The sequence below is a fragment of the Mustela erminea genome, chromosome 13, assembly GCF_009829155.1.
Source record: "Mustela erminea isolate mMusErm1 chromosome 13, mMusErm1.Pri, whole genome shotgun sequence".
In the NCBI taxonomy this organism is placed as follows: Eukaryota; Metazoa; Chordata; class Mammalia; order Carnivora; family Mustelidae; genus Mustela; species Mustela erminea.
In genome coordinates this window covers 34,056,106-34,083,587 of record NC_045626.1, presented here as the reverse complement: position 1 = coordinate 34,083,587, position 27,482 = coordinate 34,056,106, and positions in this window count along the sequence as shown.

Sequence of the window (27,482 nt, the reverse complement as noted above, 5' to 3'; positions counted from 1 at the left end):
GGGGAGTATGATCAGAGTCACCCAATACCAGTGTAGAAAAGAGAGGGGTAAGATTTGGAAATGAGTTAGTCCTCCAGAGCAAGGATCTCCTGTATGGTCTTGTCTCCTCTCAGTACCTATTTCCACTGGATCCCTACTGTACTGGGTTTTTCCTGAACTTTGTAAACTTTTCTTATTAGTTCTACATTGTTTAGTTAAAACAAATAAATGTTTCTTTCAATGGTCTTTAATGTAGGTGCATAAATAGAAACCAATTTCAGGATAATATAAACTAAACATTCACATGGATGATACTCAATTCTATCTGAAATATGGGAAATGAGGGGGATATATATATATATAGATAGATAGATAGATAGAGAAAGAGAGAGAGAGATCCTAAATATCTGATATGTTTTGTTTCATAAAAACAAATTTTAACCATTTTGTAGTATACTTTTCAAGAATATATATTTTGCATTTTCACAGCAGTCATGGAATGCACCTTTTTAATTTAAATTCAATTAGCCAACATATAGTACATCATTAGTTTCAGATGTAATGTTCAATAATTCATCAGTTGCACATTAACAACCAGTGCTCATCATATCACGTACCCTCCTGAATACACTTTAAAATACATTTTTATAGACATCAATTTTTGTGCTATGAAGCAATATGTTTGTTCATTGTTTTTTGCTTTTTTCTTTGTTTGTTTCTTCCTTCAATTACATGTCAGCTGTCACATACCCTTCTGTTATCAAGAATATATCTAAAAGCCCACATCTAGGTCACTGGTTTTAATTCCTGTGGGAAGAGATGCTCGAAAAGCAAGCTTGTTAATGAAATCACAATGCCAGAATGACACCCAGGGGAATAAAGTGTATAGGTTTAGTGCCTGGGCTTTGTCACAGCTGTTTTAGGAGCTTAAAGGCCTCTGTGACATCTTCCTTGTCCATGTCTTTGGTTGAGCTGGCTGAAGTCAGATTCCTTGGGCAGATATTATGGCAAATATGAATTCTATGCAGAGTTTTTTGCAAGATCTCTTTTAGTGACAGCAACAAAGGGGCACAGAATTATTCTGATTTTTAAATTCATTATCTAGTTTTGGAGACTAAAAACACATCACATTTACATTACCAGAAGAGTGGATAAGCATCAAAAAATATTTTGTGGCCAGGTAAGTATGGAGCCAATGTACCTTTGAAAAAGTGAAAGATACATCTGGAACAGCAACTCCTGGCTGGGCGAAACCTTGGAGGTAAAAGTGTGGAGGTCAAACGGGGGGTCGTTAACTTAGGTGGGCTTGATATCTGACCAGCTGGATATGCAATGATTTATTTCTGAGCAAAGATAGAAATCTTCAGTGCCCAGAGTTCCCTTGTGCTCATGTGTAGAATGTCTTTGGGATTCTTATCAGCTGTTCCTACTTTAGACCTGTGACTGTCAGCTGTTTCGCAGAGCCAGGGCCTCTCTGAAGTCATTCCTTATGAGGCTTTGTGAAAAATTTGGACAGCTTAGGAAACACACATGTAGGTGAGGAAAAAAGAGAAAGAGAGAGAGATGAGAAAGGGGGTAGATTTTATTTTTTTAAGTTGGCCTTTATTTTTTAAATAACCTTGTACTCCTTTTCAATTTCCCCTTGAAACCGTTTCTCCTCTGCTCGCTCCCTTTTTCTTCATTATTTTAATGGCTACATCTTTGCTCTGATGTGTCAATGGGAGTGGAAAATCCTGTGAAGCCAGGGCTTAATGAAACGCCAGCTGGAACAGAGGGATAAAGTTTCTTTGGAGCAGCTTCAAAGGGATGCGGGCTGGGCGAGCTCCGGGACAATGGCGCCCAGGCCCGAGGACAGGGACAGCCTGGCCAGCTGGCCCTGGCTGGCCCTAACGAGGCGTGAAGGGATGGGGACTAACGTCACTGAGCCATCAGGGGTGCAGGATGGGGGATTTTAACCATTCTGTCTCACACACAGGCTGTGTCCTTATATTTCACAACAAATGGTATTTTTATGATATGAAGGGCCAAAATGTGACTTCTGCTGGTAGAAGCATTAGCTAATTTTGCTCAAATGCCCTGGCTTCCTGAAGCCTGCCAGGCACCTCCCCTCTCCCCTTCTCCCATTTTGGAATAAATTTTACATTTCTTTTTATGAGAGAATTACCACAGAAACTTTAGTTTTGATAGGACTTGAGTGAGATTTATGAACACTCATTGGTCATTTTTGGTCAGGTGGCATTTCTCTTTTCTTTTTTTGGGACTAAAGCACGCAAAGTGACTTAGAAATAGGCTATAAATTTAGAAGGCTCAAATGTCATGTCTGGTTGTTGGCCCCATTCAGACCTCAGTTTCAGAGGCCCTTGTACTTTGAATGACATCAAATATAATCAGCTTCAGTTTAAACTTAGAAGGGATTTTTAGGAAACTACAAGGTACCTCAGCCTCTATATGGTTCATTTAGTTATATTAATATGCCTAGTATAAACCTGCCTTCTTACCCATGGTATTTTGCTATTGAGGGCACTTGATCAATTATAATGACTAGCTTATTTTATTAAGTTATTACTTTCAGACACCTTAAAGCTGTGTTTATAGTGGTTATTTCTTTGTAAACTAAGTCTTCTGAAAGCTAAAATACTTCAAGTCTAGAACAAGAATGGAAAAATAGTTTTCACCCATTTCCCTTGCTTATGAGAACTGACAAACATGGGTTTCGGTTATGTTTTATGTCCCAAATAACAAATATTTACTGAGAAACCAAGATTGATATGGTCCCTACTCCTCATGGCTTAGAAAATATAAAATATGGACCTTTGTTCAATTCAGTTCCATAAGCAGGCATAAATCATCCATCATTCGCAGCTATTCAGCTACCTGACAAGGGATAAACCCAAATAGGAGATTGCCCTACCTTCAGGAGACTTTCTTATGGGCAAGAGAGACAGGACTCTACATATGAAATTCCATTTTTATTGGTCCAAACAACAGAACAGCAGAAACTTCATATGGAATAATTTAATTCAACGGTTAATTTGAGAAATGAAATATGTGTAGAATAATGTGGCTTTTGGCCAAGGATTCCCAAAGGAGATGACATTTGAATTTGACCTATAAAGAGAAACAGATATTCCAGAGGAAACTCCATAAACAAAAACCTAAAGGAAAGAAGTGACATGGTATGTAAGGAGAACAACAAAAACCAGTAAAATGATTCTGATTCATTCAAGGAAGTAAAGAAGTTCTGCAGATGATGCCAGCAAGGAGAGTCAAACAAGAACAAGGAGAACTTTAAGCTTCTGGCTTGGGCTTAATTCTGTAGGTTATTGGGAGGCAAGGGAGTGTTTCAACGACTAGAGTGATCTGGTCAAGTACAGCATGTTGGGTACACCATTGTGCCTCTCCTGTGGAAGACAGATTTGTGGGAATGTTATCCTCTACTTCCTTCACCCCTCACACATCCCTTCTCTGTGCTCATTTGTCTTGCAGGCTAGTCACTATGCATTGCCTAGGCCCCTTGCCATCTCAGTATTGGTAGGGATTTATCAATGGAAAGCAATGGCAACAGTTTGAAGTCAGTCAGAAGGAGGGATAGTTTGTTTTATTCATTCCCCCAGGTCCCTCTCTGCTTCCTCACATGTTTAGACGTGGTCGTTTTCCTCCATGGTCACGACACCAATGAGGCAACCCCTCTTCTTTGACCAGACTCCTTTAGGGGTGGTCATGACTTTCTGCTTTTGCTAGTTTGAGTCTTTCATATCCTTTCGGTTTCTTTACCTTCTCTCCCCCTCTTACCATTGAGAATGGTCCTTTTATTAAACGCAATTAACTCCTCTGAGTTTAGCATCTCATTTATTGCCAGGACATTGATAGGGTGTCAAAGACAGAGATGGAATGAATGTTTAATTGGGAGAACACTATGATAGCTCACCTGAAAGAGATGAGGCGCTAGACTGCACTTGTTATATTCTAGAGGAATTTAGGGTATAAAGATCAGTGACTGATTAGACTAGGTACTCTAAGACCAATCGGTATGAGGTCAATTTTTAGAGGGGCAGTCAGAAGACTAGAAAAAGGTCTTAAGGGACAAATGTCAATGTAAGTGGGGTCACAGGAAAGGGTTAGAGACACTGCAGTGAATACTGATCCTAACACAAAAATAGTTTGAGTCCACTTTTGCCTATTTGAAAGTCTTACAGTGCTATGAGTATTATAAAGCACTCTACTCTGGTGAAGGTCTAATATATAATTGTAATAATTACTGCATTTCCTTTGGATATTTTTATGCCTAGATTAGTATGTTTTAGTCCTACACAGAAGTAAATCAGAGGCTTGTAAGGAGACAAGAGATAGTATACCTCTCAATTCTTTAGTTTAACTAGAGCTGCTCTTTCCTTTAAGACCTTTTTTGGGGTGCCTATCTTTCTAGCGGTCTCATTTGGTTAAATGTCCAACTCTTGATTTCAGCTCAGGTCATGATCTCAGGGTCCTGAGACTGAGCCCTGTGTCTGGCTCTATGCTGGGTGTGAAGCCTGCTTAAGATTCTTTCTTTCCCCCTGCCCCTTTCCACTCCATGCACTTTCTCTCTCTCAGGAAAAAAACAAAAAACAAACAAACAAACAACAACAACAACAAAAGACCAAAAAAACCCAGACCTTGTTTCTTCTCAAAATGCTCAGTCTTGTGTCTCTATCTACCATTCTTGACACTTACTGTGAGTTGCAGATAAGGGAGGGGAAAATAACACCAACTATACTACACTATTTTGTCTTTGTCTCTGAAGCAGCTTTGACTTTTAGTGTCTTCTACAGGGTAGATGTTTCCCCTGAATGATGATGATGAAGCCATTTGGTAATGCACCCAGGAGGAGTCGAAGGTAAAAATCAGATAACCTACCAGTAAATATTTCAGTATAACTCTCACCCATCTTATCTTTAATGTAGTACATGTAATTTACAGAGCAAACAATTAATACCTGGATAATCAACCAAGCATTGACTTGACATCACTGTTTTTGGTGAAGCTACCACCATCCTGGTGAAGCAACATACAAAAAATCAGATGCCTTAAAAGTCTGTACTCATAAAGGCATTCTTTTCTTGCCTCAGTTATAGGTGCTTTTGTAGGAGTCTATGGCCTACTGCTCTGTGCTGGAGCCCTCCAATGTCTTTATCCCAGCCAGTGAGGCTTTACTTAAGGCCAGAGCACCCAAGAGAAATTTTCTTCAAGCTGCCACTACAGTAATAGTAGCTCACCCTTGGTCAAAGGTGCCATAAGCTGTTGTGTCCTACCAAGGTCAAAATACCTCATGGTCCACTTAAATCCTTATACCATGTTCAAAGCAATAAAAGCCAATTTCACAACTCTAAATTCCACCTGGCTTAATAGGAGCTTTTTAAAACTTTAAGATCAAAATGCTCTGTCCACCCATTCAAAGCTGAGGCTCAAAGCTACAATCTTGGCCTCACCAGAATTCTCAGCCACTAAATGGTTATTTGTTCTACCAGATCCAATTTTTATTACACAATATTACCAGACAATGCACAAAGATATCACGATTCTAAACTTACTTCACTAGAGTACATCAATCCCTGTCCCACCACTGGCTTAAACAGTAAGTAAAAATTGTCAGAAGTTTCACACTATCTTGTGTGTGTATTCCCACCACTGTAATTAGCATCATATGTTTGAGCATTATGCCATATTTTTATTCCTATAATAAAACAAGGGGACCACTGTAAGAATTTTGGGAATACTTAAGTTTCTGGTGTGAAAAGAAGGCTTGTTTGTGTTTCCATTTATTGGGATACCGTTGGTAAACTGCTGATAAAATTGCTAGTGACAAGATAGGCTCCATATCTCAGAGGAGTTAAAGGTTCATCAGAAATCTCTAATATTGCTGTTTGCCTCTTGCTGAGATGTATTTATACAAAATCATTTTTGTAATTGCTAGCATTAAAACTGATTGAACTTCAGAATCAGTTTCTAGCCTTTATTTCTGGGTTAATGTTTACAGGCAGAAGCCCCTGCGACCATGGTTTCACCAAGCTTGATGGAGTTTCATTCCTTCCTCACTGGCACACCACTACCTACAGCTCTCAGAGAATACTGCCAATCCATGTACCTGCAACTTCCTTTAATTTTGATGAAAATGCATGCCTCCTTACCTGAAAAACTCATATGGCACATTTTACTTTTATAACTTGTGGCTGCACGGAAAGGATGCTCTAGGTAGGAGCCTTCGATTTCTTCCTAGATGAAAAGGCATGGAGATATTTTCTAGGACTGCCATTTTAGTTGCCTCAACTATTTTTGGGGAAGTCCTTAGGAGGGGTTTATTGAAACTGAATTCAGCATATGCAACATTTCAGAGGCACTTGAGGATATATTTGAACACCAAAGATGTAGCAGAAGTGATCATCTCTATGAAATAATAAGCATTGTGCTTTCATAACAGGGAGGAAAAAAAAAACCCTATTTCAGCTAGATGTGTTACTTGATGGATTCAGATCTATTTTTATTTGTGCAGTCACTCTTGAGTGCCTACAGTCTGGCTGGGATTGAGCTACAGACACAGGAAAGCAGAGGAACAGTCAACATCCTTAAAATATAGTAAATACACACACACTCTTGAAGCATATGACACAAAATTAGATATAATTAATTATGACGGTTCCCCAAATTCAATAAGAACATAGGATAAAACGATTCTTCACGTAACAAAGTTGCTACATATGCAGGCTTTCAGGACCTCAGCCTCTTTGGCTGTTTTATGGCATATACCACCTCAGGCATCTGACAGAAAACTAAGCTTAACTGTGAGAAACACACTCACATACACAATTGTGCAATCCATACTGGGGAGGGTGTTATGGATTCCCTGTACCACATCTATAAATCTTCCCCCTGCCTGGGAGTCTGTCAAGGCCAGATTAAGATATTTTACATTGCTAGGACTCTTTTGAGCTCCAAACACAGGAGGCTTTGGTTCTTTTAGTAAGTACTGTTTTCAGCTTTGGCTGCAACTTTCTCTTTCAAACTTATCTTTTACTAAATTCCATCATGAACCTTCTCCTGTCAGGAAGATAGCCTAGCTGCTGTTTCATACTCCCCCCACCCACCACCACATATCTTGCTCTTGTTCTCATCTCTCAATGATGCATTCACACATATTTATGATGACTCAAAAAGGCATAATATGGTACCTCATACATATTTACAGTTCCCTAGAATACATTAAAGAGCAGACAGACCAAAAGCCCTCATGGAGGTTACATTCTACTCTCCAGGAATGACTGACTTGTTCTTGCCCTCCACTGTCCTACCAATTTGTTAGACCAAGATATAGTCCTATATCCTTTGTGAAACCAAAGTTTCTTTTCTCTGATATTTTTGTATTTTCTAAAATGTAAACCACCTGTTCAGTCTTCAGCAAGCAACACTTGACTACGTGTGACCTTTCCTGTATCTAGTCATCACATCTATTTAGTTTGATGCAGCTCCTTAAATTCTCATGACCCTGACATATTTCTTTGCCCTCTCTGTGTAGTACCTATTTGATACTCAGGACATTTTGATTGACTGATGATCATATATGCTATGCTTTCCTATAACAGCCTATCATAGTTAAGAAACCATCGTAAGGAAAATCTTGCATTTGTATGTCATTTTAACCTTTGTATTAACATATATTATTCTACTACATTCTCAGTATAATCTCTTCATTTCTAAGGTAAGTAGGGAAAGGGGTATTATTTCAATTTTAAATACAGGAGAGTTAAAGGAAATTCAGTCACTTGCTCAAAGTCACAGAGCAAATTAGTTCCCAAACTAAGAGTAGATTTGAAGTCTCTTGGGTCTTATCTTATGCCTAGTTCCCTCCACATTCCATAGGGTTACAGTATTCTGAAACAACCTGCTAGGAAGCACAATCAATACTTTAGGCAGAGCAAAATGCAGTGCACAAGAACTTGCAGTTACTTGTGAGGGGGTGGGAGACAGACAATTGCAACTGAAGCCTGCGGGTAAGTCAGAGACTTCAATTTAGTTCAGCCTCTTCCTCCACAAAACGGAGACGAGTAGCTTAATATGACACGCTCCTTCCTCTTCTCTCCGATCTTACGTTTATGTTTGTATTCCAATCTCACTGCCCATTGCTCCAGATCCTATCTGTATGGGACAGCTTACTATGGGATCTTGAATATGATCATAAGCTTGCTAATATGGACTTCAAGTTACCTAAAGGGAAAAGAGGCCTAACAACTTATTTCCTAAAGCCTCATGTAATAATGGGGTTATACTGAAAATGTATGGCATCATATTTGCTAACACAAAGTTAAAGGCACCATATAAATGAAATCTCCAATCCACATGAAAGTTCCAATCCAAACCCCAGTCCCAAAAAGGGTTATTTCCAACTACCAATGCAGATATGGATTTTCCTTCTCTAGATTAACAGAATATATAACATTCATTCTAAGACGTGTGCTTACATACAGTCTTGAACTAAATAAGTGTTGCCTCCCCCTTAACAGGAAGTCTATAGTAATTCATTCATAAGGCCCTTAATATTTTTAGTCATTTCTTTAAAATAATCTCAGTAGGTTCTATTAAAACCCATTAAAGTTTAGTCCAGCTGGATACTATAGTTTCCATTTCTCAAGGGCAGTGGTAACTTACCCTGCCTGTTGGTGGGGTCAGCAACCTTAATCCTTCAAAATGTAGGTGTTGATCTTTCTCCAAGGCTGCACCTCACTCATTCTCATGGAAAGTGCACTTCAATGAGAGCCTACCCTGTGTACTTCCTCTTTCTACAACACACACCATTAACATGCAAGGAGCTTTAAAATACTTGATTGAATAGATGAATTCATGACTCCCTATAGCATAATTTATTACTTGATAGAGAAAAATAAGGACTTTAACCTCTGTTTCTTTGTTTTCTAACCATCTACTGTCCATTTTACCTAAGTGCAAAGTATGAGTTTAAGACATGAAAATATGTGACATGTAGGCAACGGGCTTAATAAAAATTCTTTACATGTGATTACCTCATTATTATTATACCACCTTCAGACTATGATTTTCTATACCCCAAACTGAAGAAATGTGTGATTATAAAGGTTATTATTCTATTTAAAGCACAGATGTGTTTAAGCAGCTGTAATGGTTTTCTTTAATGTGTTGAGAGGAGGGGTAGCTTGGAGAACTGGAGGCTGTCTCCCAGCTTCACAACTGAGGAGCTGTGTGACATTTGTCAAACCAATTAACCTCTCTGTGTTTGAGAGTTTCCATGTTTTAAGGAGGTTAAAATAATACTTGTTTTCTATAGCTGTCTATACCCACAAAGTGAAAGACATGTCTTAGGGGAGCTAAGGCAATTATTCAGATGATTCAGGCTAAAATCAATCCTGCCATGGAAGAAAAGGAAAATAGTGTGCATTTGGACCTCAGCTGTCCACACTGCCTGTCGACATCAATCAAATTTAGAGAATAAATGGTTCAACCCTTTGCTTCCCTTTGCTTGTATTGTGAAAGCACCTTAAGGGGCATATTAGCTTGTTAAGACCAATGAGTGAATCATTAATGGCTTCAGGTCACTTAACATACAACCAAGAATACTTGAAACATAAGAAGGCCCTGGATGACTAGAATTCCTGGGTTTTAAAGGACAGTCATCTCCTACAATCACCTTCAAAATTAGCACCAAAGGGCCAAGGGAGGAAAAAGGAACCCAGACATGGTTTTATGTCCAGTATGTGCTTGACATTGTGGCAGGTGTCTCGTTCATTTACTTACTTCATTCAGCCCTCCAAACAACAGTATCAGGTAGGGAGTTCCAGAGGAGGAAACTGCAGCTCAAAGAGAGTGAGAAGCCCCAAATTCTAGAATCAATAGCTGACACCCTGGGACCTGGAACTTCATTCCAAGTGAATGAGTGGGTGAGCTACCCTCCATATCATTCATGCCCTGAATGCAGGCCTGATATGATTCAATAAAATTCAATAAACATTAGTGAATCCCTACAAAGTGCCAAGCATGATGTCAGGAGATGGCCAGAGTAATATAAATGAGGCATGGTCCTACTATCATAGACTCTTACCTGCAAAAGGTTAAGAGTGACACACATGAACTTGATGGTAATGCAGCGTAAGTCATGTCCATGAAAGTTCAGAGAAGAGGCTGAGCCATAGGCTCCTAGAAATACCTCTATGGAATACAGTAGAAAAATATTGTCCCCAGGGCCTGGAATTCATTCTCCCCTTGAATTAAATCAAAGGTCAGGAGAAAAGTCTAACCTAGGTAGGTGGGTTCATTGTGCAGAGAAGATAGAGCCTTACACTTAACCCCAACTTTGTGGTCTTAATATCAGTGACATCTTTTATAGTATGCTAAAAATGGCACAAGTTGCTTAACTTCTCTGAGCCTCCAGAGCCTGCTTTGGTAAAAGGGTGAGGGAAATGGCTGCTTCATTGGACTCTTGTAATTAGACAGAAATCATGAATGGAGAATGCCTATTATATAGCCTGACATGTTTAATACTAAAGAAGATGCCACCATTTTAAGTCCAATTCTTTCTTCTTAAAAAGGAATATGATGGACAGCTAACAAAGAGTCCATTAAAGTCTATCAGGGATTAAAGAGTGGATTCTTAGTCTCTGTTGGCATTGTTGTTCTTGAGTTAAATCATTCATGGAACAAACTATATATATATATATATATATATATATGTATATGTGTATATATATATATATGTATATGTGTATATATTTAAGTTAATTAAGCATTATGAGTCAGCCCCTGTTCTTGGCATACAGAGTATTCATTACCTACCAAACAAATTCTGACAGTTAAGACCATTTTTATAATGGTCCTGGTCTCTCCCTTCAAAAGTAAAATTTGTCAAGTCACCTCAGCTACCATCTGAATTCCTCCTTTTGTTATTCTGAACTTTCTTTGCCTATAAACCCCACTCTGGCACATAAAGCAACCTTAAATAATAGTGCTAATCAATTGCATTTTTTGATCAGCTGATCTCTGTACTTTCTAACCAACCAAGACTGACTGAAGTGTCAAGGTCAACTGGAACATCTTCCTCTTAGAACAGAGAGTCTCTTCAAGTTTGCGAAGGTGGGCTTTATCCACTTAAAACTCTGGCCAGTGTCTGAAATATAGTGTTTCCATGTATTAATGGGATGGGATATACATTGATTAGAAGTGTAAATTCCAGTTCGAAAAACCATCAAGAGCCTCTTTAAACAGGAGCAAAGATCTACAAAAATAGAGTTGTTAGAGGACAATTCAATGTTTCTCCCTCTGCTCTGAAGTCCTTGTTAGTGGCAGAGTTTATAAATTGAGAAGATGTACATGGTTATCAGATTCTCCTAAGAATTATTAGCCAGCTACCAGCAGAACCCAACTGACCAAGTAGAAAATATTGATATATAAAAGACACATGGCTTCCTCAATTAACGAATTGACCATTCATATAACCTGACCCTATGAGAATCTAGTAAGAGGAAAGCAAGGCTGGACTGTCCTGAATCTTCAGTTTAAATGAGACCCCCAGCACAGGAGACACACTGGCTAAGCACTGTGAAATAGACAGGAAGAGATCTGCATTAGGTCTTGGCCAGGATAAGTACAAAATCCTCATGATCTGATAGAGAATACAAACAGAAAGGATATTTTATTGGACAATGATAAAACTTGGTTGTAGATGAGGAGATACTGATTGATGATATTCCAGTTGGATAGAGAGACAAAAAAATGTTTCAAAATGTCCCTCCCTACAGCCATGTTGAAATTACGGTGGTGGCAAGACCCTTAGATTAGAGGCATGCTCCCCAAAGGCCTCAAGCTAAGAATTGCAATCAGAGGAGACAGATGCTTAACATGCAGTGCTGCAGCCAGGAAAGAGGCTAATGAGATTCTAGGCTGCTTGTCCACAGGGCCAGCCATCACAGTGTCACCAGGCAGGGAGGCTGTTGTCCCTCTTACAACCACTCTTCTGAAACTGCATGTGTGACATGGCATTCTCAGCAGCCTAGTAGTGACATTGTCTACTTAGTCTAGCTAGACTGCAGCAGGGAGACAGGGTGCTGATTAACTGGCTGGAAGGAGATGTCTTCTTGGAACATGGCAGAGGGTCCGTGTCTGCATTAGGAAGCCAAAGCCACAGGAGGCATGGGAAGGAGACACATATGCAAGTCTCTGCAGCATGAACTGAGCTACTGAATTTGGACAGATGAGGGTGAGGTATAGAGCTGAATTGTCCTATGCAGATGCTTGTATAAGTTTCATGAAGTGACCCAGCCAAAAATAAAAGCAAAATGTAGAAGAGATTATCTCCCCATTTCCTGGAAAATTTGGTTTAACAGTTTCACAAAAAAACCAATCAACCTACCAAACAAACAAAAGCATAAACAAAAAAACCAAATGTACATATGTCTATTTCTACCTGGCTGATGAAAGGAGTTCATGGTCTTGGCAGGGCAGAGATATAGTGTTGACAAAACAAAAACATGGTTGATTAGGACACAGAAAATGTGGGATATCACTGCTCACTATGGCAAAGACAATTTCTTAATCCTCTGGATTCTCAGTCCCATGATCCGTCTTGTGAACAACATTCACCCTAATGGGGACAGTTGAATTGATTTTAAAAATTATTAATATTATACACAAATGAGACACCTGTGAGTAAGACATTTGCATTCATGGTTTTGCTGGTAAGTGTTCAAGATAAGAGACGGATTAAGAACATTGAGAGGGAGGGGATTGATAGCAAGTACCTTGTCCTCAAAGCCACAACTCTATTCTTGAAAGCATGATTTAAAAGTTTCCATAATTATTAGAAATGAGGTTAAAGTTCTAAAAATTTGGAGAGAGCTTGTTGAATGTCCACTAACCACTTGGTATTTAGCAAATCTACTTAACTAACCATCAGTACTGTTTAAAAATCATTCTCTTTCAAAATCGCCAAGGTGTGTGGGCCGGTCTCATTTATGCTCAGATGGCACTGCCATGTACAGGTGCACAAGCTGTGCCTTAAACAAATTTCCTGCAACATTCACATAGACCTCAATAAAAAACAGCATCCCTTAGAATTGTGTAATATAAAGCCTCTAATTCTGAGAGTAATTCAAGAAGAATTTTTTCAGATGTATTTTAGCCTATATTCAATCCAAGTTGTATTAAAATCAGTTTATTGCAGGTCAGATCATTTTTGGTTTCTTATACATGCAACAAATGTGAAAAGTAGTTTACCACAAATCTTTTTTCTTTGGAGGAGAGCTACTTGCATCCTCCCATGGAATTACTTTCTTTCTGTGCTTGTCTCTCTGACACGGGGTTGGAAAAAGGACTCTGGAGTGTGGAAATTCAAGTAGGTGGCAAATAGGCGAGGGGTTACTTTGAGGGTTGGCTTATGGGGACACCAAATTCTCCCTCCCATAGAGTTGCCCTGTAGTATAAAGAAATCCATTTCCAATTTTTGGCTTAAAAAAGATGATTTCAACAGAATAAGTATTTCATTTTTCTTCAGTAGCCTGGCTCTCATCACTAAGAGAAGCTACTGATATTATTACAACACTGGTATATTATGATGCCTAACTGAAGGCTGATGACACACATTTTGGCACTATACAAGGTATTCTTAATGAATTAGGTACTCCCTAAAATGCAAACTTAGAAAAATTCATTTATTTTTGTTTCTTGTATATGTAATACCTGCCAATATATATATATTCTTAACTGAGCCTTTATTAGAAAGTGTTCTACAGGCTGAGATTTTCCTCCATCTCAATCCTTCTCCACATTAAGTGTCCTCTACCTTCCATAGCCGGGAAAGGAATGGCTGAATGTTATCTGGATGATTTCCACCACTGCTACCCAAGTCTCGACTCACTGCCCACTACCAGTCACTCATCTGTGGGGAGCAGGCTTGGCCATACTGTTCTTCTAGCTAGACTGGAGATTTGGGAAACAACAACAGTGATGATCTTTATTTTTCTCTACTGAAAGGTATGCCAGAGAATGCTCCTCCCCATATCATAGTTTGCAAAGAAAAGTGAGTGAATGGGATTAATTTAGGATATTTAAAGACTAACAATATCTTCAGAACGTCTTGGTCATATATATTAGTGAGCTTATTCCCTAAGGATTTCACTTATTTTGTGTATTTCCTGTATTCTTTCATCATTATTATATTCTCCTACCTCTTAATTTGCATGTATTTGGAGTTGTGATTTCCTACCCCCCCCCCTTTTTTTTCCTGCTCTTGTCTATTCCTTAGCTCAGGTCACCCTGCCTGTTAATTTTTGAAATCCCTTAGTGTCCACAACAGGACTAAGCAGTAGGCTATAGGAAAACAGCAAGGGTCAACTCTTTTTTCTCTGTGAGCTATGGAGAACTGGAACTGTTAGAGGCCATGGGCATCTTAAGGAGTGCCCTGCTCACTTGAGCTACATTTCTGTTCTTTACTATACATTTTATTATGCCAAGTGGGAAAATAACTAGCATGAATTCTTTTGAGACTTTGATTATTGGTAATAATAGTTTATAAAAAGGTTACTTTCTGTTAGATGCCATTTTGAACAGATTTGTACATTTTTGTGTGTGTGACTATAATGGCCTCGTAGAAAGGAAGGTTGAATAAACATAAGACAAGAGATAGAGAACCAGCAGTTTAGTCATGACATTGGGAGACAATATAGTAGGAAATACAGAAATTTATTTTGCAAATAATTTTTAGGAAAGCAATAATTCGGTCTAGAAAGTTCAATTTTCTACCTTTTTCCTTTCTCTTCTCATCCTCATCTGAGGTTATTTCCCTAGGTCCTCAATCTACTGGCTGTACATCTATGGCAAGCCTTAAGTGAGGATATTAAAACAGGGACTGATGAGCCACCTTCTTCATCGCCCATCTTCATCATCAAAGCTGCTGTCATTCCTCAGTGGGGGACAATGAGACACAGATGTGTCAGCTGTTTTGTTCTATGTAGATATTATAGATTTTTCTCCTTTCCTGACCAACCTACTCATAAATTTGTCCCTGTGGTCACTATGCAGATGAGCAAATGGAAATGGACCTATCAGCACAGATGTCTTACCTTATGTCTCCATTTAAAACAAGCAAGCTTGATAGAATTGTGCACCAAAAGGAGTAGATTTTACTGTATGTAAATTATAGCTCAATTTTTTTTTAAAGTAAGTATGTGTTTCTTTTCAATAAATGTTAGTAGAGGATCTCCTATTGGTAAGATCTGGGTTCAATTATCAGGGGATGAGTCACCAGCTTTGTTCTATGTTTTTACACTTTTCCCATAATAGCTAGGATTTTCTGGGGGCAATTGTTGATACAATGACAGAAATAGTATTACTTTCCAATATTCATCAGCGTGAATTTGAGGCCATAATGTTTTAGGTTTATTTTAAATATGAGCTCTGCCAATAAGCCTTCCCTGACCAAACTTCCCAAGCAATTCATTAAAGAAGAGGAAATGGTTTATATTGGGGTAGTCCCTCCTAGTTAGAAAAGTAAATTCTTACATGCTACCATAAATTTACTTCTCTACTCTTCAGATGAGGAAAGTCAAGCCCGGAAAAATTAAAGACCTTTTCCACTGTACACAACTCACTAGTAAACCCAAATGCAGGGCTGCTGACTCCTTTGTTCTACCACATCACATTACCTCCCTGATGTCCCATCCTTAATATGACTTAGTCTGAGGCACCTGAGGAGAGCACTGTGTCTCTTCCCCTCACAAGAGGATCTTTATGGATGGAGGGCCTCAGAGTAGTCATTTCCTTCCCACCTACCATGTGATCTGAATATGAAGCTGTGGCTGGAGCCCAAAGAAGGGCAGCATGACTATGAATATGAGCGTCTCCACATACCAGATAGATGAATATAATTGTCTCCAGATATTTCCTCCATTTCTTTTGCATATTCATGTATCTTTTGTTCAGCTTCTTTAAATCAAGCTTTTTCTCTTGAACATCATTACTTCTTTCTATTTTTTCCTCTTTTAAGATTATCTTCTGGAAATCTTCCAGTCTACTCAAGTACTCATATCCCGCATTAACAAAAATCTCTCTTCCCCTGAAAAACTGTATCTAATGAAATCAGCTGATTGTATCCTGCCCCATCTTTGACTTCCATTTATCTTTACTCATTCATTGTTTGCTGTTTATTTAATGGACAGATTTTTGATATCTTTAATGTTATAGTTAGATATTTTTCTACTCCATATACACAATTAAAATTTACACTCAGGTACTTTTCAATAACTTAAATGATTACATCTCACTTTGATTTTCCTTTTGTATTATCCTGTGAAACGTTAAGCTAAATAGTTCCTTTTAAACAAAATTTCTGCTGAACCTATAAACAACTGAGTATCTGTTTTCTTGTGTGTAAAACCTGAGTCCCATTGAATGGGTCCGAAGGGCCATGCACTGGATGTTTGCCAACATATCTAGAGTCAGATATTAATCCATTGATTACACAAATCCATACTGAGCTCCAAGTTTGTGAAGATCCCGTGCTGACTCCTGCTGTTATGAAAGCGTCAATCCTGCTAAAATCCAAGATCTCACTTTTAAGCACTTGGGATAAACTTTGACCAAGTGATACACAATCCTCCTCATAAAAACTTCCACCTCCAGGTATATATATACACAAAGATTGGCAAATGTTCTATTTAAATAACCTTCTCAATTTCTATTTCTTTCCTTAAATTCACACTTTAAAGGATTTAAAGTGTGCTGGAATAATGAAAGCAAGGGCAAAAACACGTTTTTTTCTTTCCTTTTTTTTTTCCTTTCATTTTAAAAGCATGGGGTGTCCTCTGCTCTCCTCCAGCAACACACTTTCATTCTAAACAACATAGTCTCATTGTCTTTCAATATAAATGCTCACATCCTCAAGGAACAGGAGGAGCCAGAGAGGCAGCAGAAGGGGAGGTATGCCGAGAAAGGCATTGGTACCCTAAGGGACAATTTTTATCTCAGGAGAACTGACCTTTTAGAGAAAGCAAATTGAATTATCTTTCTCATCCTTTACTTTTGCTGTGACATCATTAAAATGCATGTTACATACCAACACTCGTTGTTTTGTATTCATAACCTTAAACTAAAATTAATCAGTTGTCACAACGACTTAGCACATTTCTTAATGGTTCCTAGCCAAAAATCTGTATTGTTATAAGAAAAGCAGCTTTATGTATACACCCTTGAGAAAAACAACAGAGGAGAATTAACTGGTGGACAATGAACATTCTTTTTTCCAGTTCAGAAAATAGTCATCATCCTTTTCTCTGGTTTTGAACTAGTACTTTGTTTTGATGTTTGACATGAAACTTGGTGCTTTTACAGAAAGATCTTTTTGTCTAAGTCAAATTAATATAAATTAGATCCTACAAAGTTAAAAAGTCATGAATTTAGCTAATAAGCATTTATTAAGCTCCAGTTTGGAGCCCAGACTTACCATGGATTCGTTATTCAACACATATATTGAGAACATAAGAAGCTGGTGAAAATTTATTTATGAATGACTCAAAGCTATTGCCTTTGAAAAACTCATATAGTATTCTCAGGCAAAAGATGAATAAACAGTTAACTCATACCATGATGTTTTAAGTGCTCTAAACAGGATAAGTCTATTTCTCAAAAGATGAGGTTGGGAGACATAAAAGCATGTCTCTAGGGACTCATAGGCATAGGCCTATGAAACCAACCTGGTGTAAGTGGAAGGTGCCCTGGGAAAAATGATCTGGTAGATCATGCCAGGTAGAGAGAAAAGCGGTGCCAAGCCAACAGAGGTGTGCTGAGGTGAGATGGCATTTTGGGGACAGTTCAAATCACTGAAAAGTTTCAGGAAAGAGCAGCGCCTGATCTGATTTGCAGTTTAGAATGCTCTCTGGTCTCAGTGAGAACATTTTTTGGAGCTGAGCAAAACCAAAGGAAGAAAGACAAAATTAGTTTACTTTTTAGTGTTCCACATGAAAGATGATGGCAAATGTGGCTTCTACGAAGGGAGTGAAATTGAGGGTAGGAAGAAGCTGTTGAATTCAACATATGTTAAAGAGGAAGAATCATCCAGATTAGCTGGATGACCATGTATGTATGAAAGGCATTTAGGTGCAAGAAACATGTAGCCTCCACTCTCCAGTACTTCATATTCTGTTTGAGAAAACACAACTAGGAAATTTAGGCCTTAATATTTTTAAGCAATTAAGTGTTGCAGAAGTAGCTAAACTTTGTAATTAGCTAATATCCTGCAATACCATTTATTAGCCATAGCCTAGAAATAGTTCCTTTCTATGTTATGACCACTAATGTATGGAAAATATATGGTACTAAGTGATAATCTAAAAATACTAGTAAATATTGCTGTAAAATGACTGGTATACTATTAGGAAAATAACACTAATTATATGTTAAACAGCTAAAGCAAAATAATTAATTTAAGACTCCTTTTTTTTTTTCATTTATAAGTCTCCAAGGGAGAAAGGAATCATTCTATTATGCAATTAGGAAATTGAACAGATATATTTATGTCTCAGAATATCTTGAGGCAATGGATTACTCACCTCCCTGATCAATATTTGATCCCTATTAGTCAATAAGTTCTTTCTCATGTCTGACTATGATCACCCCAATTCACTTTAAGCCCTTTTGCTTTTACTGGATCCGTTCAGATTTCTTTTTGGTCTACCAAATGCAGTTATACTCTTTGCAGGGAGTGGTTTATCAGTATGATCTCGTGCATCTTGCTATGCTGGGACTGTGGCTATTTTCCTTTCCCTGGCTCTACTTAAAGATCATGCTAGCAAATATCCTTAATACTTGTATATTTTCTAAATACATAGCAGCTAGTCTATAAATTGGGGAGGGGAACAACATATTTTATTAATTTTTTATCTTAAATTTTCTGAAGTTTTCATTTCTGTTTCTAATTTAGAATTTCCTCTCAGAGAAATAGATATGAATGTTTGTTCCATGCAACACATTCCCCAAGTACGAATGAGTTATTTCCAGTCAAGTTGCTACATATCCTTGGTACATAGGAAGGTTTGCCCCTATCTCCTAGACAGGAATCCAAGGCAAAGGAAAGACCTCACTTGTCTGTATCACACACACTTAAATGCCCACATTTAATTCAAATAGCCAGGACATGCTTTGCCTAAGGAAAAAAAAAATGTAAGTTCACATTTTTTATTTTTAGTGCCCTAGTATTTTCCTTCAGGGGAGACCTTCAGTTAGCCCACATTTTCCTGAAATTTTCTATTCTCTGATCAATTTCTCCCAGGAAAGGATCTTGTCTAATTTAGATATGTGTTTCAGACTGGGTGCTAGAACTCTCCAGGAGATTTTATTTTAGGTTCTCTCCATATCTGTGAAATGAAAGGTGTTGTTACCGGTAAAGGAATGTGGGCATTAACACACAGGCAGTGGAGCTCATTGATAGAGTAATAGGGGTCCTCCCCAGAACCCTTTAATTGCTGCTATAGAGCCACAGTCTAGTCTGTCTCTATATAAAGCAACTGTACATCTGAATAATGACTCAGTTCTTCCCTCCAGGTGTTAATGTTGGCGATCCACAGAGTCTGAATTTAGAATCCAGTGCAAACTCTGAGGGTATATCCTTCAAGGCAGACAACATGAATGCAGCATCTGATGTTGTGTGGTCAGATCTGGACTCGGAACCTGGATTTTGGCCTGCTGATTGCTGCGAGACATTTGGTGAGCTACTCTGAGCTGTAGTGTCCTCTTTTATAATGTGAGTAGTATAGACCCTACTTCATACGGTTACTGAAAGGATTAGCTTCAAACATGAGATTCCCAGCCTAGCACAGTGCCCAGATTATAGGGCCTTACCAAGCATCCCTTCTACTCTACTTCTAAATCAAAATCTGTGTGTTTTGGCCAAGTTTTCACTGTAGATTCTGTCCAGGGTCTCGGTCTCTGAAGCATGGAGCAATGCTTTGGAGGTGTATGTGTGTTGGGGAGGGGGTGTGGAGTATGTAAAAGAAAGTTATCATGGGTACCTGCAATTTATAATGAATTCAGTATGCGCCAGTCTTTCTAGTAACCTGTAATTTATACAACTGTGATCAATTATTGGGCTGCCTAAAGGAAAGATATTCAGATACCTACAGTTATGAAACTTCCAACATAAATGTTTACTAGTGCATTCACATCCGTGTCTTTTCCAATTTTTGGTGGTTTCTAGAGATCCCTAGGTTCATTTAGTCTACATCTCTGGCTCTCGGCAGATTAGTGCATGATTTGACCAATCTTCAGTCTAGATTGCATATGGTAGAGATAGATTGTGATGTATCACATTTGTGAATATATCTCCTCACAAACACAGCTCTATGAATATTATCTCAAAAAGGCCTGTCCCAGGGGTGCCTGGTTGGCTCAGTGGGTTAAAGCCTCTGTCTTTGTCTCAGGGTCCTGGGATCGAGCCCCGCATCGGGCTCTCTGCTCAGTGGGGAGCCTACGTCCCTTCCTCTCTCTGCCTGCCTCTCTGCCTATTTGTGATCTTTGTCTATCAAAAAATAAAATAAAATCTTAAAAAAAAAAAAAAAGGTCTGGCCCAAAAGCAAAACTGGAAGTATAGTTATGGTATTTGCTCAAAAATAAGATCAAAAAGTTATCACAATGCTAAGCAATAGCAGAGGACTTTCCTCTTAGGTGAGAAGATTCCTTGAAACCACTTAGAATAAAATATTATCAATAATAACTTTAATAACTTCTTTCTAATACATCATAACTATAAATTAAGCTATAATTTTACTACGTTATAGTTATAAAACTAACAATCATGAAGCTTTCATTTTTTTCTATGTATATAGGGGTTTTTGTCCAGGATTCACAGATAACAGGATTCACAAGTAAAAAGGAATTGCTGAAATATCAAGTGTAAAGTACAAATGGATTGAAAGTGAAGAAATGATAACAAAAAGTCCTGCTCTTTCACTTCTCTAGCTCTATGTTTCTGTCTGCAAAACGTGTGTGTGTGTGTGTGTGTGTGTGTGTGTGTGCGCGCGTGCGCGTGTGCATGTCCCCATGCACAAGTGTGTGTGGAGTGGCCACCTATTCACAACAACCATCCTGTAAACATTTGCTTTCTTAAGTCCACCTACCTCACTGGAATAAAATTATTTAAATTATTCAGCATCTAAAAGCACTAAAATGCACATGGGCCCAGTTGGCAGTTATTTTATGCCTATTAGAGGCCCTGCAGCCCACAATAAAGAAGGAGGGAGCTGGGTTTTTTCCAGCATCACAATGACACACTGTTCACACATCAAAAGCTATACAACAGAGGCAGTTGATGTTTATGGGTTCCTGCTTGCATGATGCCACTTTGGTCGCTCAGCTCTGAGGTTTCTTTTGAAGGGAGAGGGAATGGAATGTGTGGAAATGTTGATAGTAAATTCCACCCTCCCTCCTTAGCAGAACTAAAGGGTATAATTTCCAAAGTGGCCTCATCTGAAATTTAGATAACATTTGACTCTTCTCATCTCTCTGTGAGACCTCTGTCCAGAGATAGAGGAATATTCACAGAATTTCCTGCTTTAATTTCTCACATAGGACTCTGAATAATACCCAACCTGAGCATGCTCATGTTTAATGCTTTTTTTAGGGAAGCAAATTTGCATTGGTAATAACCAGAATATGGATCTGTTATGTAGTTTGCTACTCTCCCTCACCCAAGGGCAGATTTCCCTTGAGAAGTCTTTAAGAAAAGCACTCATTGTGAAGTAAAGTCTCATTGAGAAGTAAAGTTTAGAAGGAAGAGGTGCAGAAGATGGGGCAATCCAGTTTTCTCTGCATTTCTCCTGGGTAAAGCCAGGGGTGCTTGGATGCCTTTAGAGTTTATGCCCTTGAGGATTGAATATATTAAGGTCCAGTGTGTGTGGTGTTTGTGCACATTGAGGATATGCTGAGTATTTACTACCACGTAGTCACTGATGCATTACAGTTTATAGAGTCAAACTCATCATTCATACAAGTAATATATTCGTACAAATTGGACAAAGTAAGAAGAAGAGTCACAAAAATGATTGAGGGGATGAAGGAAGGCCCTAACATATGAGGTGAGATTGAAAGAATGTAGTGTGTGTAGCTCCATGATGCTGCTGCTGAGGAGCTCTGGTATCACAGCTTCTGCCTCAGGGCTGTAAACCCCCAAAGAGGAATTTGCAGGCTAGTAAAAGGGGCATTACTGAGAAGGAAATGAGCAGAGAGGAGTTGTCTGCATATCAGGGAAAAAAAGTTTGTTGGAGTAGAAGCTATTAGGCAGCAGAATTACCTCCCCAGGGAGACAGTGGAGTCTGTGACCCCATTATAGGAGACATAAAAGCCTGTGGGATGGTCCAGTTCCCCAGTATGCTGTAGGGAGGGTCTCCTACCAGGCCCTTGGAGACTCCAAAGGGCTGGAGGATGGAGTGTGACTCCTTCGTTCCTTACCATTTATGGTTCCAGTTTGGTGCTGAGAGGAATACTGAAGGTGGGATGCCCCACCACCCGGATCTGACGCCAAGGTTAGATTTTATAATCCTCTGATATAAATTTAGGTATTACCATCAAACTCTTTTCTTAAACCTTTGATATATGTAAATGAAATAAAACCTCTAGGTTGCTTTGGAAACAGCAGCATTTGAAGCACACTTTAATCTGGAGGCATTTCCCCAAATATTTTTTAAAATGTGCATGTATGTCCTGTGGGGAGTCGGGTAGCAAATGAACCTGTCTGAACTGCAATTCATCTCAGAGTTAACTGTTTTTATGCAGCCTATGTTCTGTGTGTGTGTGCCAAATCTGCAGCCATGCTAATGGAATATTAATATATTCATACTAGGCGGACAGATCGAGGTTTGAAAGGAAACAAGAAAAAATAAAATAAAAAGAACCAATGAAAGAAATTGGAGCCAGTTGGATTGTGGGGTCGCAGCCACAACCCCCTGGGGGAAGGACAGGGGGAAAGAGAGGCAGTGCTTTCTCTTTATCTTGCAAGCAATTACTGGCAATTTGTTCTGGCCAGTAAAACTTCTGATATTATCATGGTTGCTGAGTAATTTATCATCAAAGTTTAATGTGAAAACAGGTGACTGTGTAATCACCAATCTAGGAACAGAAATAGAATCGTTATTATTTCTGCCTGAAGAGAGAGATTTTTTTTTTTCTGTCAATTGACTTAACGGCCAAAAGGCTGTTCATCATATCACCATGAATTATAAAACCTCTATTAAATATTCATAAAAGTTTTGAAATGAATGTGTGATAGAGATGAAAGCTGGGCTAATTTAAATACCTACCAGACCTGTCTTAATTACAGAGGTAAAATGAGATATAAAAATTATAGCAGCAAAGAAAAAACTTGAAACAGTTCATTCCATACATTAGAGAAAATGCCTTTGCAAGCCACCATACACAAAGCCGGGAGCTCACTGGGCAACACTGATTTCCATCTCCCCTAAAGCATTACTGAAATGCAGTTGGTGATGTCTTTCTTCTACAGGAAATAGAAGAGAAGCTTCTATGAAACTTTAGGCCACATGATTTGTGCTGGCTCTCTGAAATGTAAATAAAAATCCTAACTGTAGAAGCACATTCATTTTGTACCTGCTCAAGTCCTTGGGGGTGGGGGGTGTGGAATCATGTGAAGCTGAATAGAAGTCAGGATGAGACCAAAAGAATGCAATAAAAATTTCCTCTTTCTTTTTTATACTATGATTTTGTGGATTTCATGGACTTGTGAAAATGACACATAATCTGTTTTGTTTTGTTTTAAGCTTGGGCTATTATAACCTCTTCTGCCATCTTAAAAGGGACATTCTCCAGAGGTCCTAGAATAGTCCTAGGAGAATCAATCAGAAGCCAAGATACATCCATGCTCCCAAATAACCTCAATCATAATTTGCTAAGCCAAGGCATTTCCTGTTCCTCCACAAATCAGGATAATGGGAATGCAGTTATAATTTTGATCTTCTATCTTCAGGCAAATATCAAACCTGACATTAAGAGCTGTATTATTTGTGAACTGGTCATGAGTACTAATTTATATTTATCTCAAAGTGATCTTGTGCTCTCAAGGATTTCTTTAACTAAACACAGATGTTTTGATGGGCATAAAGAGGAAAGGGGAAGAGGATGCTTTCAGGGGGCATAGGTCTATGTTATATCATGATGGACTCTCAGGCTAAAAGTTAGGTACCGGGTGGCTTGACCTTGAACAAGGTGCTTCACCTTGCTGAGTCCCAGCACTGACATCTGTAAAAGGAGGGGATTAATTTGTTGGTGGCTAAAGATCCATCCAACTCTAAAATTCTGTGAGTCTACAATTATAAATAGGATGATAAGATGCTCTCTGGCTCTTAGGCTGCCACCCAGGAGAATGAATTCCAGTTTTAATTTCCTTTTTGGTGATAGGAAATCTGAAGACAGGCAAGGTTAAATGACCCACCCGGAGGCCCAGAGCAATCAGTGATGGAATCACAGCCTCAGCTCACAGCCCTGGTTCCCGGCTTCCAGTTTTATCAACTTATTGAGACCGAGACTTTGAGGATGTTTGTTAGCATCTTATTGGCTTAATCATACTGACGTCCTAAATGATAACATTGATTAAGTGGAGTATTTTTTAAGTATTTCATAAATAGATGTTGCCTATTCAATGAAATTTTTGGTTCTTTAGCAGGTATATTATAAATTATTTATATATATATTTATACACACACACACACAGAAGTACATAAATACAAAAATATATGTAACATATGTATATTTTAAACACACACACATTTCTTTGCATGTATTTAATGTTATTTAATGTCCTATTACCACAAATAATCTAGAAAGTTTTAAATTGAAAACACAGGAACAATATCAATAAAATCCAAGGGGGACAATTTGGGCTGGGACATTACTAAGAAATATTATTAAAGAAATGTAGTAAAAATATATATTACTGTCTTCCTTTCCCTTCTTCTCTTACATTATTAAATTTTAACTTAAATTGGTCGATTTCTTTTTCTATTTTTAAAATTTCTTTCTCATTAGTCTGCCAACATTCTTCCCAAGCATTGCCTAAGCACCTCTGATCACTTCTCTTAACCAAAGCACTCTATCTCTAGAAGCAACTCAGTAAGCTAGAGGCTGGCATCCAATAGTGGAGATGCCAAAAGTCAACTTGTAATGACAGTTGACATTTGATGGCTTCTAAAGATAAATATACCATTACCCAGATCAGTTAATCCAAAGTTATATATTTTTATTTTTTATGGAAGATAGTAAGTCCAGCCTCAGGTTGAGATCTGGTTCCTAGGTCAGAGTGTTGTAAGGAGGGGAAGAGGAAGGAAAAAGACCAAAGAGTAGAAGCAGAGAAAGGAGAAGAAGGATGTCACCAAGACACACTAGGATGGACACTAGGGTGTGTACAGTGGTTACAAATTGTGGCCATGATGGCACCCTCAGTTTCCCAGTCTCATCTTCAGTTGCTCTGTATGTGCTCTCATAATTATTATAAATTAGATCCCATTTTTATTTCAGGAGAATCTTCATCTTACACACATTCTAATACCCAGATAAAATTCCAGGATCTAAACAAAATGGCTAAAAGGTTGCTTGATATAATGTTTAGGTTACCTCTTGCATAAAAAACTACTCCAAAATGTAGCAGCTTGAAACAACACACATTTTCTTATTTCTTATGATTTGCTGCTAGACTGAACTCACTTGAGCGGTTCCTCTGCTCTCCATGACACTATTGCATCTATTGTTATCTGGAGGTTCAACTGTGCTCAGTCTTCCATGACAGTTCACTACATGACACAACTGGCAACTGGTGCTAGTTGTCTGGCCAAACAAACAAAAAGAACCATGGTTCTTTTCCATACAGACTTACCGTGTACCTTTGGCTTCTCAAAGCATGGTAATGGGTTACCAAGAGCATGAAAGCCCAGAAGGTTCCATCCCTTTTTAAGTTTAAGCTTTAAATTAGCTCAGTGCCACTTCTATCATATTCTATTAATATATCTATTAAAGGAGGTTACAAACTCAGCTCAGGTTCAAATGTGGGGACTCTACAGGGTGTGATGCACAGTTCATTTTCTATACAATGGCTCCCTGACAGAACTGGGGAGGTGGCATGAGCTCCTCTATCCCAAGTGTGGGATGGAATCTGGAGAACTCAACTCATTCAGCAACTCTCTTCCAGGCAAGATACCCACTAGAACACATGCCCATTCTCACAGCACTCGAGAGCAAACAGGGTTCCACCCTCTACAAATATGTTGTATTAACCAAAATAGCATTTAACTCATGGCCCATTTCCATTATTTCTTTCCTCTCTGGAGATTAAAAAGCCTGGTGAATGCCCTTCCTACATGTACTTCCTGTACTTGAAAACATAGCCTGGGACTATATATGTAATTTGGCTCAGAAAAACAGTTAAAAGCCACAATTAGCAATAGGTTATTAATTATCCTTAAAATAATGACAACCTCATTATTTCTTTTTTTCAAAACTCAACTTTTGGGAAGGCAATCTCTGATCATGTTAAGATTTGACTTGTTTAACTTCTTCTGAGTGTCTACTTAAGACTATTCAGTAATGTTTGTCTACTCTGAATCAATCCTTTATTTTACTCACAAATTTCAGACATGTATAAACATGTATAAACAGACATGTATAAACAGTAAGCTACCTTCTTCCTAAAAAAAGTAGTTTTTAGGGTCTACTCTGAAACAGTAGCTGGGGTCACTTTATCACAGAAATGATGACACTTAGATGAGGGCTCAGAACATTAGGGTGCCCGAATTTATGGCCACTCATTTTTAACTACCTACTTTATCCATTGAGGTCTTTCATCAGCATTCTTGAAGGTTGGCTGTCCAGCTTTAGTTCAGATGGCACCTGCCAGAGCCAGGAAATGAGAGTGCTGATGTTGAGGAAACTTGATATGAACACATATTACGTTATGTGCTTGGATATAATGATGTAGTTAAGCTGCAAACCACCATAGTCTTATGCCATGTACTAGTTGTAAGCCATCATATTCTTACACCATGTAAAAGCTGGGATGTAAGGGCTTCAAGTCATTGAAATATAAACATCTTTTTTTTAGCTTCTTTTGACTACTGTATTGTTTGTTCTTTTTTTTTAATATATATTTTATTTATTTATCAGAGAGAGAGAGGGAGAGCAAGGACAAGCAGACAGAGGCAGAAGCAGGCTCCCTGCTGAGCAAGGAGCCCGATGTGGGACTCGATCCCAGGACGCTGGGATCATGACCTGAGCTGAAGGCAGCTGCCTAACCAACTGAGCCACCCAGGCATCCCATGTATTGTTTGTTCTAATGCTGAGCCCAAATCACTCTTGCTGATGATCCCCCCTATTATTCTCAGTTCTACCACTTAGGAAGGTAACATTTCATTTTCTTACCTTCCTACCTCCAATCTCCTATCTATTCTTACATCATGATTTTGTCT